Raw genomic sequence first — 14,178 nt, 5'->3', positions numbered from 1 at the left:
AGCAATCTGACATACGATATTCGTACAGCGGACGAAGAAAATGTGTAAAAATATCCCATAGACTTAACATTGGAAAAATTATCTGACCTTATTTCTTTGGATCAGAAAGACATAGAGGCTTGGGAGTGGGCTCATTTGACTCGGCCTATCAAGCAGTCCATATGTAGTGACCTAACAACTTAATATCCATGCCCTAGCAACCACTTTTAGCACCCTAGCAACTGTTTAGCTACATTTAAAAGCTATATATCAGCAAAATAACAATACAGAAACACTGACTCTGGCTTTTTGGATTCAGGCTGGCCAATAGTCTTTAAATATCACCCCATAAACTATATAGCCACACTATAGCAACCATATAGAGCACATTAGCAACCATATAGCAAAATAAAGTACTTATATCTCGGCTCCACAACATCACACAGGCATCATGGGTGGCTACAGGGCGCCGAGTTTTGCCACTGCAAGCACCACTCACATTTTCTTCAGGAAATGTACATTCTAGTGTTACTATTACTATTCGCCTTGACAAAACTTTGGCGCGCTACTCCTCCCGCATTTTTTGTCACAGACCCATGAATGAGATGTCAAAACGTGCGGCTTATTGAGGAGAGGTGTGCTATGACTTTTCTAAGCAATCGGAAGTACAATATTCGTACAGCGGGCGAAGAAAATGTGTGAAAATATCCCATAGACTTAACATTGGAAAAATGATCTGACATCATATCTTTGGATCAGAAAGTCGTAGAGGCTTGGGAGAGGGCTCTTTTGACTCGGCCTATCAAGCAGTCCATAAGTAGTGACATAACAACTTCATATCTATGCCCTAGCAACCACTTTAAGCACCCTAGCAACTGTTTAACAACATATAAAAGCTATATGTCAGCAAAATTACTATATAGAAACACTGGCTCTGGCTTTTTGGAATCAGGCTGGCCAATAGTCTTTAAATATCACCTCATAAACTATATAGCCACACTATAGCAACCATATAGAGCACCTTAGCAACCATATATCAATATAAAGTACTTATATCTCGGCTCCACAACATCACACAGGCATCATGGGTGGCTACAGGGCGCCGAGTTTTGCCACTGCAAGCACCACTCACATTTTCTTCAGGAAATGTACATTCTAGTTAGTGGTGCTTGCCGGAGGCAAAGCATCACTATTATTATCTCACATACTTATTCTTATTCTTTATACTTCTAGATCCGTACAAATTTCGGCGCGTAACTAGTCCCGCAGCTTTTGTCACAGACCCGCAAAAGTGGCGTCAAATCGTGCGGCCTAATCGGGAATGGTGTGCTATGACTTTTATAAGCGATCGGGCGTACGATGTTCGTCCGGCGGGCGAAAAATCGGGCGATAAATCCCATAGACAATGCATTGGGGTCAACTTTGACGGATCATAGCTCCAAGAGACAATTTCGCAGAAACACGTGAATCACTACATTTGGAGAGGCTATCAGGCTGTGCGAGAACATACCCCGCATTGGGGTATAAGTTGTACCCCTGGGGCGCAAGAGCCCCCCAAATTTGCCCCTAATACAAAGTATAGGGAGGGCTACTATGGGAAATTACATAGGGATTTTGTATTGAACATAACTCAGGATCACAGTGTCATAGAGACAAGGGGGTGGGCTCATTTGAATCAGGCAACCAATCAGTCTCTCAGGATCACTGTGAATCTATCAAGCCACGCCCTAGCAACCATAGAGAGCGCCATAGCAACAAGCTCCATAGACTTCCATTGAAAAAGATAAAATGAATAACTTTGGATAGAAGTGTCATAGAAACATGAGGGTGTGCTCATTTGACTCGGGGCAGCAAATGGCCAATCACGAATCACCTTCAACACTTCATTGCCACGCCCTAGCAACCATTAAGAGCTACCTAGCAACCTAAATCCAAAGATAGATATCTTAACATCTGAAAGACATAGAAGCATGGGGGTTGGTTTATATTGTCAAGCAGCCTTTGAAGTCTCAGCATTGGCAGCTGCAAGGCCACTCCCTAGCAACCAACCAGAGTACCCTAGCAACCATTTTTCAAGACCTATATCTCTGCATCAGAACATTGTACAGACATGGGGGTTGGTTTATATTGGCAAGCAGCCGTTGGAGTATCATCATTGGCAGCTGCCAACCCACTCCCTAGCAACCAAATGGAGTACCCTAGCAACCGTTTTGCATGACCTATATCTCTGCATCAGAACATCGTACAGACATGGCGGTTGATTTTTTTGACTCATGCTAACACACTGGACTTCCAACATGCTAGTCATGCTAGTAGTGATTAGCTACATGCTAATAGTGATTAGCTAAGTACTCAAATGGGCTAAAAATCTCTATAAAAACTACATAGTGACCATCTGTGACAACTACCAACCACCAAGTAACATCATAACAACCACCCCGGTTACCATAGCAACTGCCTAGCAACCACCCAGGTTACCATAGCAACCACCTAGCAACCACCCAGAACACCCTAGCAACAAATTAGTAACCACCAAATTTATCTTAGCAACTGCCTAGCAACTGCCTAGCAACCACCCAGGTTACCCTAGCAACCACATAGCAGCACCTTAGCAACCGCCCCAATTACCCTAGCAACCACCCTGGGTACCTTAGCAACGGCCCTAGCAACCATCATGGGGACCCTAGCAACCGCCCTAGCAACCACCCCGGGTACCCTAGCAACCACATAGCAACACCCTAGCAACCACCCCGATTACCATAGCAACCACCCAGGGTACCCTAGCAACGGCCCTAGCAACCATCATGGGGACCCTAGCAACCGCCCTAGCAACCACCCTGGGTACCCTAGCAACCACATAGCAACACCCTAGCAACCGCCCCGATTACCCTAGCAACCACCCTGGGTACCCTAGCAACGGCCCTAGCAACCATCATGGGGACCCTAGCAACCGCCCTAGCAACCACCCCGAGTACCCTAGCAACCACATAGCAACACCCTAGCAACCGCCCCAATTACCCTAGCAACCAACCTGGGTAACCTAGCAACGGCCCTAGCAACCATCATGGGGACCCTAGCAACCGCCCTAGCAACCACCCAGGGTACCTTAGCAACCACAAAACAACACCCTAGCAACCTCCCTGATTACCATATAAACCACCCTGAGAACCCTAGCAATGGCCTTAGCAACCGTCCTGAGTACACTAGCAACCACCATAGCAACCACCCAGATTACCCTAGCAACCACACTGGGAACCCTAGCAACCACCCTAGCAACCTCATTGCAACACCCTAGCAACAGAGGGGTGAGTTTTGCCACTGCAAGCACCACTCACATTTTCTTCAGGAAATGTACATTCTAGTGTTACTATTACTATTCGCCTTGACAAAACTTTGGCGCGCTACTCCTCCCGCATTTTTTGTCACAGACCCATGAATGAGATGTCAAAACGTGCGGCTTATTGAGGAGGGGTGTGCTATGACTTTTCTAAGCAATCGGAAGTACAATATTCGTACAGCGGATGAAGAAAATGTGTAAAAATATCCCATAGACTTAACATTGGAAAAACTATCCGACATAATATCTTTGGCTCAGGAAGGCATAAATGCTTAAGAGTGGGCTCTTTTGACTCGGCCTATCAAGCAGTCCATATGTAGTGACAAAACAACTTCAATGCCACGCCCTAGCAACCACTTTTAGCAACCTAGCAACTGTTTCACTACATTTAAAGCTGTATCTCAGCAATATAACAATATAGAAACACTGTCTCTGCCTTTTTGGATTTAGGCTGGCAAATAGTCTTTAAATATCACCCCATAAACTATATAGCCACATCATATCAACCATATAGAGTACCATAGCAACCATATAGGAATATAAATAGCATACAGTGGGGCTCGAAAGTTTGGGCACCCCTTGCAGAATCTGTGAAAATGTGAGTAACTTTCAAAAAATAAGAGAGATCATACTAAATGCATGTTATATTTTATTTAGTACTGTCCTGAGAAAGATATTGTACATAAAAGATGTTAACATTTAGTCCTTAAGACAAAAAAAATGCTGAAATTATTAAAATAACCCCACTCAAAAGTTTGGGAACCCTTGGTTCTTAATACTGTGTGCTGTTACCTGATGATCCACGACTGTCTTTCTGGTTTGTGATGGTTGTGCATGAGTCCCTTCTTTGCTCTGAACAGTTAAACTGAGCAGGGTTCTTCAGAAAAATCTTTAAGGTTGTGCAGATTCTTCAGTTTTCCAGCATCTTTGCATATTTGAACCCTTTCCAGCAGTGACTTTATGATTTTGAGATACATCTTTTCACACTAAGGACAATTGAGGCACTCAAACACAACTATTAAAAAAGTTTCAAACATTCACCGATGCTCCAGAAGGAAACAAGATGCATTAAGATTTGGGGGGTGAAAACTTTTGAACATGATGAAGATGGCCAAATGTGTCTTATTTTGTTGAATATGATTTTTTTCCCATTTAGTTCTGCCCTTCGTAAGCAGCAGAAGATACTTGTACGTTCCCCGGTACACAAATTAAGTACAATTTACCTTGATCTTCAAATTGCAAATGTTTTCACCCCCAGCTCTTAATGCATCGTGTTTTCTTCTGGAGCATCAGTGAATGTTTGACCCTTTTTTAATAGTTGTGTTTGAGTGCCTCAAATGTCCTCAGTGTGAAAAAATGTATCTCAAAATCATACAGTCACTGCGGGAAAGGGTTCAAATATGCAAAGATGCTGGAAAACTGAAGAATCTGCACGACCTTAAAGAGTTTTCTGAAGAACGCTGCTCAGTTTAACTGTTCAGAGCAAACAAGGGACTCATGCACAACCATCACAAACCAGAAAGACAGTCGTGGATCATCAGGTAACAGCACACAGTATTGAGAACCAAGGGTTCCCAAACTTTTGAGTGGGGTTATTTTAATAATTTCTGCAATTGTTTTGTATGGTGGACTAAATGTTAACATCTTTTATGTACAATATCTTACTCAGGACAGTACTAAATAAAAAATAACATGCATTTAGTATGATCTCTCTTATTTTTTGAAAATTACTCACATTTTCACAGATTCTGCAAGGGGTGCCCAAACTTTCGAGCCCCACTGTATATCTTGGATCCACAACATCACAAAGGCGTCATGGGTGGCTACAGGGCGCAGAGTTTTGCCACTGCAAGCACCACTCACATTTTCTTCAGGAAATGTACATTCTAGTTAGTGGTGCTTGCCGGAGGCAAGGCATCACTATTACTATTCGCCTTGACAAAACTTTGGCGCGCTACTCCTCCCGCATTTTTTGTCACAGACCCATGAATGAGATGTCAAAATGTGCGGCTTATTGAGGAGAGGTGTGCTATGACTTTTCTAAGCAATCGGAAGTACAATATTCGTACAGCGGACGAAGAAAATGTGTAAAAATATCCCATAGACTTAACATTGGAAAAATTATCTGACATCATATCTTTGGATCAGGAAGGCATAGAGGCTTGGGAGTGGGCTCTTTTGACTCGGCCTATCAATCAGTCCATATGTAGTGACATAACTACTTCATAGCCACGCCCTAGCAACCACTTTTAGCACCCTAGCAACTGTTAAACTATATTTAAAAGCTGTATCTCAGCAAAATAACTAAATAGAAACACTAGATCTGGCTTTTTGGATTCAGGCTGGCAAATAGTCTTTAAATATCACCCCATAAACTATATAGCCACTCCATAGCAACCATATAGTGCACCCTAGAAACCATATAGCAATATAAAGAACTTATATCACTGCTCCAAAACATCACACAGGCATCATGGGTGGCTACAGGGCGCAGAGTTTTGCCACTGCAAGCACCACTCACATTTTCTTCAGGAAATGTACATTCTAGTTCTTATTATTATTCTTCCGTACAAATTTCGGCGCGTAACTTGTCCCGCAGTTTTCGTCACAGACCAACGAAACAGGCGTAAAATCGTGCGGCCTATTCGGGAATGGTGTGCTATGACTTTTATAAGCGATCGGGCGTACGATGTTCGTACACCGGGCGAAATATCGGCCGAAAAATCGCATAGACAATGCATTACGGCCAACTTTGACGGATCGTAGCTCCGAGAGAGAATTTCGCAGAAACATGTGAATCACCACATTTGGAGAGGCTATCAGGCTGTGCGAGAGCATACCTCGCAGAGGGGTACAAGTTGTACCCCTGGGGCGCTAGAGACCCCCAAAGTTGCCCCATAGACATACTATGGTGAGGGATCGCCCATGAAACAGTGTGTTTTTCCTACTATGGGAAATTACATAGGGATTTTGTATTGAACATAACTTAGGGTCACAGTGTCATAGAGACAAGGGGGTGGGCTCATTTGAATCAGGCAACCAATCAGTCTCTCAGGATCACTGGGAATCTATCAAGCCACGCCCTAGCAACCATATAGAGCTCCATAGCAACAAGCTCCATAGACTTCCATTAAAAAAAATAAAATGAATAACTTTGGATAGAAGTGTCATAGAAACATGAGGGTGGGCTCGTTTGAGTCGGGGCAGCAAACGGCCAATCACGAATCACCTTCAACACTTCATAGCCACGCCCTAGCAACCATTTGGAGCACCCTAGCGACCCAAATTATAGAGAGATATCTTCAAATCTGAATATCATAAAGGCATCGGGGTTGGTTTATATCATTCATATAGGCTAGCAGACTTTGGAGTATAATCATTGGCAGCTGTTAGGCCACTACCTAGCAACCAACCAGAGTACCCTAGCAACCATTTTTCAAGACCTATATCTCTGCATCAGAACATTGTACAGACATGGGAGTTGGTTTATATTGGCAAGCAGCCTTTGGAGTATCATCATTGGCAGCTGCCAAGCCACTCCCTAGCAACCAAATGGATTACCCTAGCAACCGAATTGCATGACCTATATCTCTGCATCAGAACATCGTACAGACATGGCGGTTGGATTTTTTCACTCATGGTACCAAACTGGACTTCCAACATGCTAGTCATGCTAGCAGTGATTAGCTACATGCTAATAGTGATTAGCTAAGTGCTCAAATGGGCTAAGGACTCTATAACAACTACATAGTGACCATCTGTGACAACTACCATCAACCTAGTAACATCATAGCAACCACCCAGGATACCATAGCAACTGCCTAGCAACCAGCCAAAACTCCCTAGCAACTGCCTAGCAACACCTTAGCAACCAACCCAAGTACCTTAGCAACTGCCTAGCAACCACTCAGGTTACCATAGCAACCACCCGAGTTACCATAGCAACCGCCCTAGCAACCATCATTTGGACCCTAGCAACCACCCGGGGTACCCTAGCAACCACATAGCAACACCTTAGCAACCGCCCCAATTACCCTAGCAACCACCCTGGGTACCTTAGCAACGGCCCTAGCAACCATCATGGGGACCCTAGCAACCGCCCTAGCAACCAACCCGGGTACCCTAGCAACCACATAGCAACACCCTAGCAACCACCCCGATTACCATAGCAACCACCCAGGGTACCCTAGCAACGGCCCTAGCAACCATCATGGGGACCCTAGCAACCGCCCTAGCAACCACCCCGGGTACCCTAGCAACCACATAGCAACACCCTAGCAACCGCCCCGATGACCCTAGCAACCACCCTGGGTACCCTAGCAACGGCCCTAGCAACCATCATGGGGACCCTAGCAACCGCCCTAGCAACCACCCCGAGTACCCTAGCAACCACATAGCAACACCCTAGCAACCGCCCCGATTACCCTAGCAACCACCCTGGGTACCCTAGCAACGGCCCTAGCAACCATCATGGGGACCCTAGCAACCGCCCTAGCAACCACCCCGTGTACCCTAGCAACCTCATTGCAACACCCTAGCAACAGAGGGGCAAGTTTTGCCACTGCAAGCACCACTCACATTTTCTTCAGGAAATGTACATTCTAGTTATTCTTATTCTTCTTCTTATAGATTCCGTACAAAATTTCGGCGCGTAACTCGTCCCGCAGCTTTTGTCACAGACCCATAAAAGAGGCGTCAAATCGTGCGGCCTATTCGGGAATGGTGTGCTATGACTTTTATAAGCGATCGGGTGTACGATGTTCGTACATCGCGAGAAAAATCGGGCGATCAAACCCATAGACTTAACATTGCGGTCAACTTTGACGGATCGTAGCTCCAAGAGAGAATTTCGCAGAAACACGTGAATCACCACATTTGAAGAGGCTATCAAGCTGTGCGAGAACATACCTCGCAGAGGGGTACAAGTTGTACCCCTGGGGGGCTAGAGACCCCCAAAGTTGCCCCATAGACATACTATGGTGCGAGATCGCCCATGAAACACTGTGTTTTTCCTACTATGGGAAATTACATAGGGATTTTGTATTGAACATAACTCAGGATCACAGTGTCATAGAGACAAGGGGGTGGGCTCATTTGAATCAGGCAACCAATCAGTCTCTCAGGATCACTGTGAATCTATCAAGCCACACCCTAGCAACCATATAGAGCGCCATAGCAACAAGCTCCATAGACTTCCATTGAAAAAGATAAAATGAATAACTTTGGATAGAAGAGTCATAGAAACATGAGGGTGGGCTCGTTTGACTCGGGGCAGCAAATGGCCAATCACGAATCACATTCAACACTTCATAGCCACGCCCTAGCAACCATTAAGAGCTACCTAGCAACCTAAATCCAAAGATAGATATCTTAACATCTGAAAGACATAGAAGCATGGGGGTTGGTTTATATTGTCAAGCAGCCTTTGAAGTATTAGCATTGGCAGCTGCAAGGCCACTCCCTAGCAACCAAACAGAGTACCCTAGCAACCATTTGTCAAGACCTATATCTCTGCATCAGAACATTGTACAGACATGGGGGTTGGTTTATATTGCAAGCAGCCTTTAGAGTATCATCATTGGCAGCTGCCAAGCCACTCCCTAGCAACCAAACGGATTACCCTAGCAACCGTTTTGCATGACCTATATCTCTGCATCAGAACATCGTACAGACATGGCGGTTGGATTTTTTGACTCATGGTACCAAACTGGACTTCCAACATGTTAGTCATGCTAGCAGTGATTAGCTACATGCTAATAGTGATTAGCTAAGTGCTCAAATGGGCCAAGAACTCTATAAAAACTACATAGTGACCATCTGTGACAACTACCAACCACCTAGTAACATCATAGCAACCACCCCGGTTACCATAGCAACTGCCTAGCAACCAGCCAAAACACCCTAGCAACCGCCTAGCAACACCTTAGCAACCACCCAAAGTACCTTAGCAACTGCCTAGCAACACCCTAGCAACCACCCAGGTTACCATAGCAACGGCCCTAGCAACCATCATGGGGACCCTAGCAACGGCCTAGCAACCACCCCGGGTACCCTAGCAACCACATAGCAACACCCTAGCAACCGCGCCGATTACCCTAGCAACCACCCTGGGTACCCTAGCAACGGCCCTAGCAACCATCATGGGGACCCTAGCAACCGCCCTAGCAACCACCCCGAGTACCCTAGCAACCACATAGCAACACCCTAGCAACCGCCCCAATTACCCTAGCAACCACCCTGGGTACCCTAGCAACGGCCCTAGCAACCATCATGGGGACCATAGCAACTGCCCTAGCAACCACCCCGGGTACCCTAGCAACCACATAGCAACACCCTAGCAACCATACCGATTACCCTAGCAACCAACCTGGGTAACCTAGCAACGGCCCTAGCAACCATCATGGGGACCCTAGCAACCGCCCTAGCAACCACCCCGAGTACCCTAGCAACCACATAGCAACACCCTAGCAACCGCCCCAATTACCCTAGCAACCACCCTGGGTACCCTAGCAACGGCCCTAGCAACCATCATGGGGACCATAGCAACTGCCCTAGCAACCACCCCGGGTACCCTAGCAACCACATAGCAACACCCTAGCAACCGTCCCGATTACCCTAGCAACCAACCTGGGTAACCTAGCAACGGCCCTAGCAACCATCATGGGGACCCTAACAACCGCCCTAGCAACCACCCAGGGTACCCTAGCAACCACATAACAACACCCTAGCAACCATACCGATTAACCTAGCAACCAACCTGGGTAACCTAGCAATGGCCTTAGCAACCGTCCTGAGTACACTAGCAACCACCATAGCAACCACCCAGATTACCCTAGCAACCACACTGGGTACCCTAGCAACCACCCTGGCAACCTCATTGCAACACCCTAGCAACAGAGGGGTGAGTTTTGCCACTGCAAGCACCACTCACATTTTCTTCAGGAAATGTACATTCTAGTTAGTGGTGCTTGCCGGAGGCAAGGCATCACTATTACTATTCTCCATACTTATTATTAGTGGTGCTTGCCGGAGGCAAGGCATCACTATTACTATTCTCCATACTTATTATTATTATTCTTATTATTCTTCTTCCGCCAAAATTTCGGCGCGTAACTAGTCCTGCATATTTGGTCACAGACCCGCAAAAGAGGCGTCAAATCGTGCGGCCTATTCGGGAATGGTGTGCTATGACTTTTATAAGCGATCGGGCGTACGATGTTCGTACACCGGGCGAAATATCGGCCGAAAAATCGCATAGACAACGCATTACGGCCAACTTTGACGGATCGTAGCTCCGAGAGAGAATTTCGCAGAAACATGTGAATCACCACATTTGGAGAGGCTATCAGGCTGTGCGAGAGCATACCTCGCAGAGGGGTACAAGTTGTACCCCTGGGGCGCTAGAGACCCCCAAAGTTGCCCCATAGACATACTATGGTGAGGGATCGCCCATGAAACAGTGTGTTTTTCCTACTATGGGATATTACATAGGGATTTTGTATTGAACATAACTCAGGATCACAGTGTCATAGAGACAAGGGGGTGGGCTCATTTGAATCAGGCAACCAATCAGTCTCTCAGGATCACTGTGAATCTATCAAGCCACGCCCTAGCAACCATATAGAGCGCCATAGCAACAAGCTCCATAGACTTCCATTGAAAAAGATAAAATGAATAACTTTGTATAGAAGTGTCATAGAAACATGAGGGTGGGCTCATTTGAGTCGGGGCAGCAAACGGCCAATCACGAATTACCTTCAACACTTCATAGCCACGCCCTAGCAACCATTTGGAGCACCCTATCGACCCAAAGCATAGAGAGATATCTTCAAATCTGAATATCATAAAGGCATGGGGGTTGGTTTATATCATTCATATAGGCTAGCAGACTTTGGAGTATCATCATTGGCAGCTGTCAGGCCACTCCCTAGCAACCAACCAGAGTACCCTAGCAACCATTTCTCAAGACCTATATCTCTGCATCAGAACATTGTACAGACATGGGAGTTGGTTTATATTGGCAAGCAGCCTTTGGGGTATCATCATTGGCAGCTGCCAAGCCACTCCCTAGCAACCAAATGGATTACCCTAGCAACCGAATTGCATGACCTATATCTCTGCATCAGAACATCGTACAGACATGGCGGTTGGATTTTTTCACTCATGGTACCAAACTGGACTTCCAACATGCTAGTCGTGCTAGCAGTGATTAGCTACATGCTAATAGTGATTAGCTAAGTGCTCAAATGGGCTAAGGACTCTATAACAACTACATAGTGACCATCTGTGACAACTACCATCAACCTAGTAACATCATAGCAACCACCCAGGATACCATAGCAACTGCCTAGCAACTAACCAAAACTACCTAGCAACTGCCTAGCAACACCTTAGCAACCAACCCAAGTACCTTAGCAACTGCCTAGCAACCACTCAGGTTACCATAGCAACCACCCGAGTTACCATAGCAACCGCCCTAGCAACCATCATTTGGACCCTAGCAACCACCCGGGGTACCCTAGCAACCACATAGCAACACCTTAGCAACCGCCCCAATTACCCTAGCAACCACCCTGGGTACCCTAGCAACGGCCCTAGCAACCATCATGGGGACCCTAGCAACCGCCCTAGCAACCACCCCGGGTACCCTAGCAACCACATAGCAACACCCTAGCAACCACCCCAATTACCATAGCAACCACCCAGGGTACCCTAGCAACGGCCCTAGCAACCATCATGGGGACCCTAGCAACCTCCCTAGCAACCACCCCGGGTACCCTAGCAACCACATAGCAACACCCTAGCAACCGCCCCGATTACCCTAGCAACCACCCTGGGTACCCTAGCAACGGCCCTAGCAACCATCATGGGGACCCTAGCAACCGCCCTAGCAACCACCCCGAGTACCCTAGCAACCACATAGCAACACCCTAGCAACCGCCCCGATTACCCTAGCAACCACCCTGGGTACCCTAGCAACGGCCCTAGCAACCATTAGGGGGACCATAGCAACTGCCCTAGCAACCATCCCGGGTACCCTAGCAACCACTTTTAGCAACCTACCAACTGTTTAACAATATTTAAAAGCTGTATCTCAGCAATATAACAATATAGAAAACACTGGCTCTGGCTTTTTGGATTCAGGCTGGCAAATAGTCTTTAAATATCACCCCATAAACTATATAGCCACATCATAGCAACCATGTAGACTACCCTAGCAACCATATAGGAATATAAAGAGCATATATCTTGGATCCACAACATCACACAGGCTTCATGTGTGGCTACCGGGAGCAGAGTTTTGCCACTGCAAGCACCACTCACATTTTCTTCAGGAAATGTACATTCTAGTTAGTGGTGCTTGCCGGAGGCAAGGCATCACTATTATTATCTCACATACTTATTATTATTATTATTATTCTTCCGTACAAATTTCGGCGCGTAACTAGTCCCGCAGTTTTCGTCACAGACCAACGAAACAGGCGTCAAATCGTGCGGCCTAATCGGGAATGGTGTGCTATGACTTTTATAAGCGATCGGGCGTACGATGTTCGTACACCGGGCGAAATATCGGCCGAAAAATCGCATAGACAACGCATTACGTCCAACTTTGACGGATCGTAGCTCCGAGAGAGAATTTCGCAGAAACATGTGAATCACCACATTTGGAGAGGCTATCAGGCTGTGCGAGAGCATACCTCGCAGAGGGGTACAAGTTGTACCCCTGGGGCGCTAGAGACCCCCAAAGTTGCCCCATAGACATACTATGGTGAAAGATCGCCCATGAAACAGTGTGTTTTTCCTACTATGGGAAATTACATAGGGATTTTGTATTGAACATAACTCAGGATCACAGTGTCATAGAGACAAGGGGGTTGGCTCATTTGAATCAGGAAACCAATCAGTCTCTCAGGATCACTGTGAATCTATCAAGCCACGCCCTAGCAACCATAGAGAGCGCCATAGCAACAAGCTCCATATACTTCCATTGAAAAAGATAAAATGAATAACTTTGGATAGAAGTGTCATAGAAACATGAGGGTGGGCTTGTTTGACTCGGGGCAGCAAACAGCCAATCCCGAGTCACCTTCAGTACATTCTAGCCACGCCCTAGCAACCATTAAGAGCACCCTAGCAACCCAAAGCAAGAAGGGATATCTTCCAATCTGAATGTCATAAAGGCATGGGGGTTGGTTTATATCATTCATACTGGCAAGCAGTCTTTGGAGTATCATCCAGGCCCCTCCCTAGCAACCAAACAGTTTACCCTAGCAACCATTTTTCAAGATCTATATCTCTGCATCAGAACATCATACAGACGTGGGGGTTGGATTATATTGGCGAGCAGCCTTCGGAGTATCATCATTGGCAGCTGCCGGGCCACTCCATAGCAACCAAATAGAGTAGCCTAGCAACCAACTAGTAGGTCTTATATCTTTTTAACAGAAAATCGTATCGACATGGCGGTTGGCTCTTTTGACTCATGCTAGAAAACAGAAAATCCAGCGTGCTAGTCATGCTAGCAGTTAATAGCTACATGCTAATAGTGATTAGCTAAGTGCTTAAATGGGCTAAGAACTATATAATAACTACATAGTTACCAACTGTGACAACTACCAACCACCTAGTAACATCATAACAACCACCCGGGTTACCATAGCAACCGCCTAGCAACCACCAGAAGCACCCTAGCAACACCTTAGCAACCACCAAAATTATCCTAGCAACTGCCTAGCAACCACCCAGGTTACCCTAGCAACCACATAGCAACACCCTAGCAACCACCCCCATTACCATAGCAACGACCCTGGGTACCTTAGCAACGGCCCTAGCAACCATCATGGGGACCCTAGCAACCGCCC

This window comes from Carassius carassius, chromosome 48, assembly GCF_963082965.1.
Source record: "Carassius carassius chromosome 48, fCarCar2.1, whole genome shotgun sequence".
NCBI lineage: Eukaryota > Metazoa > Chordata > Actinopteri > Cypriniformes > Cyprinidae > Carassius > Carassius carassius.
The sequence above is the reverse complement of the archived record's forward strand: the minus strand, read 5'-3'. Positions refer to the sequence as shown.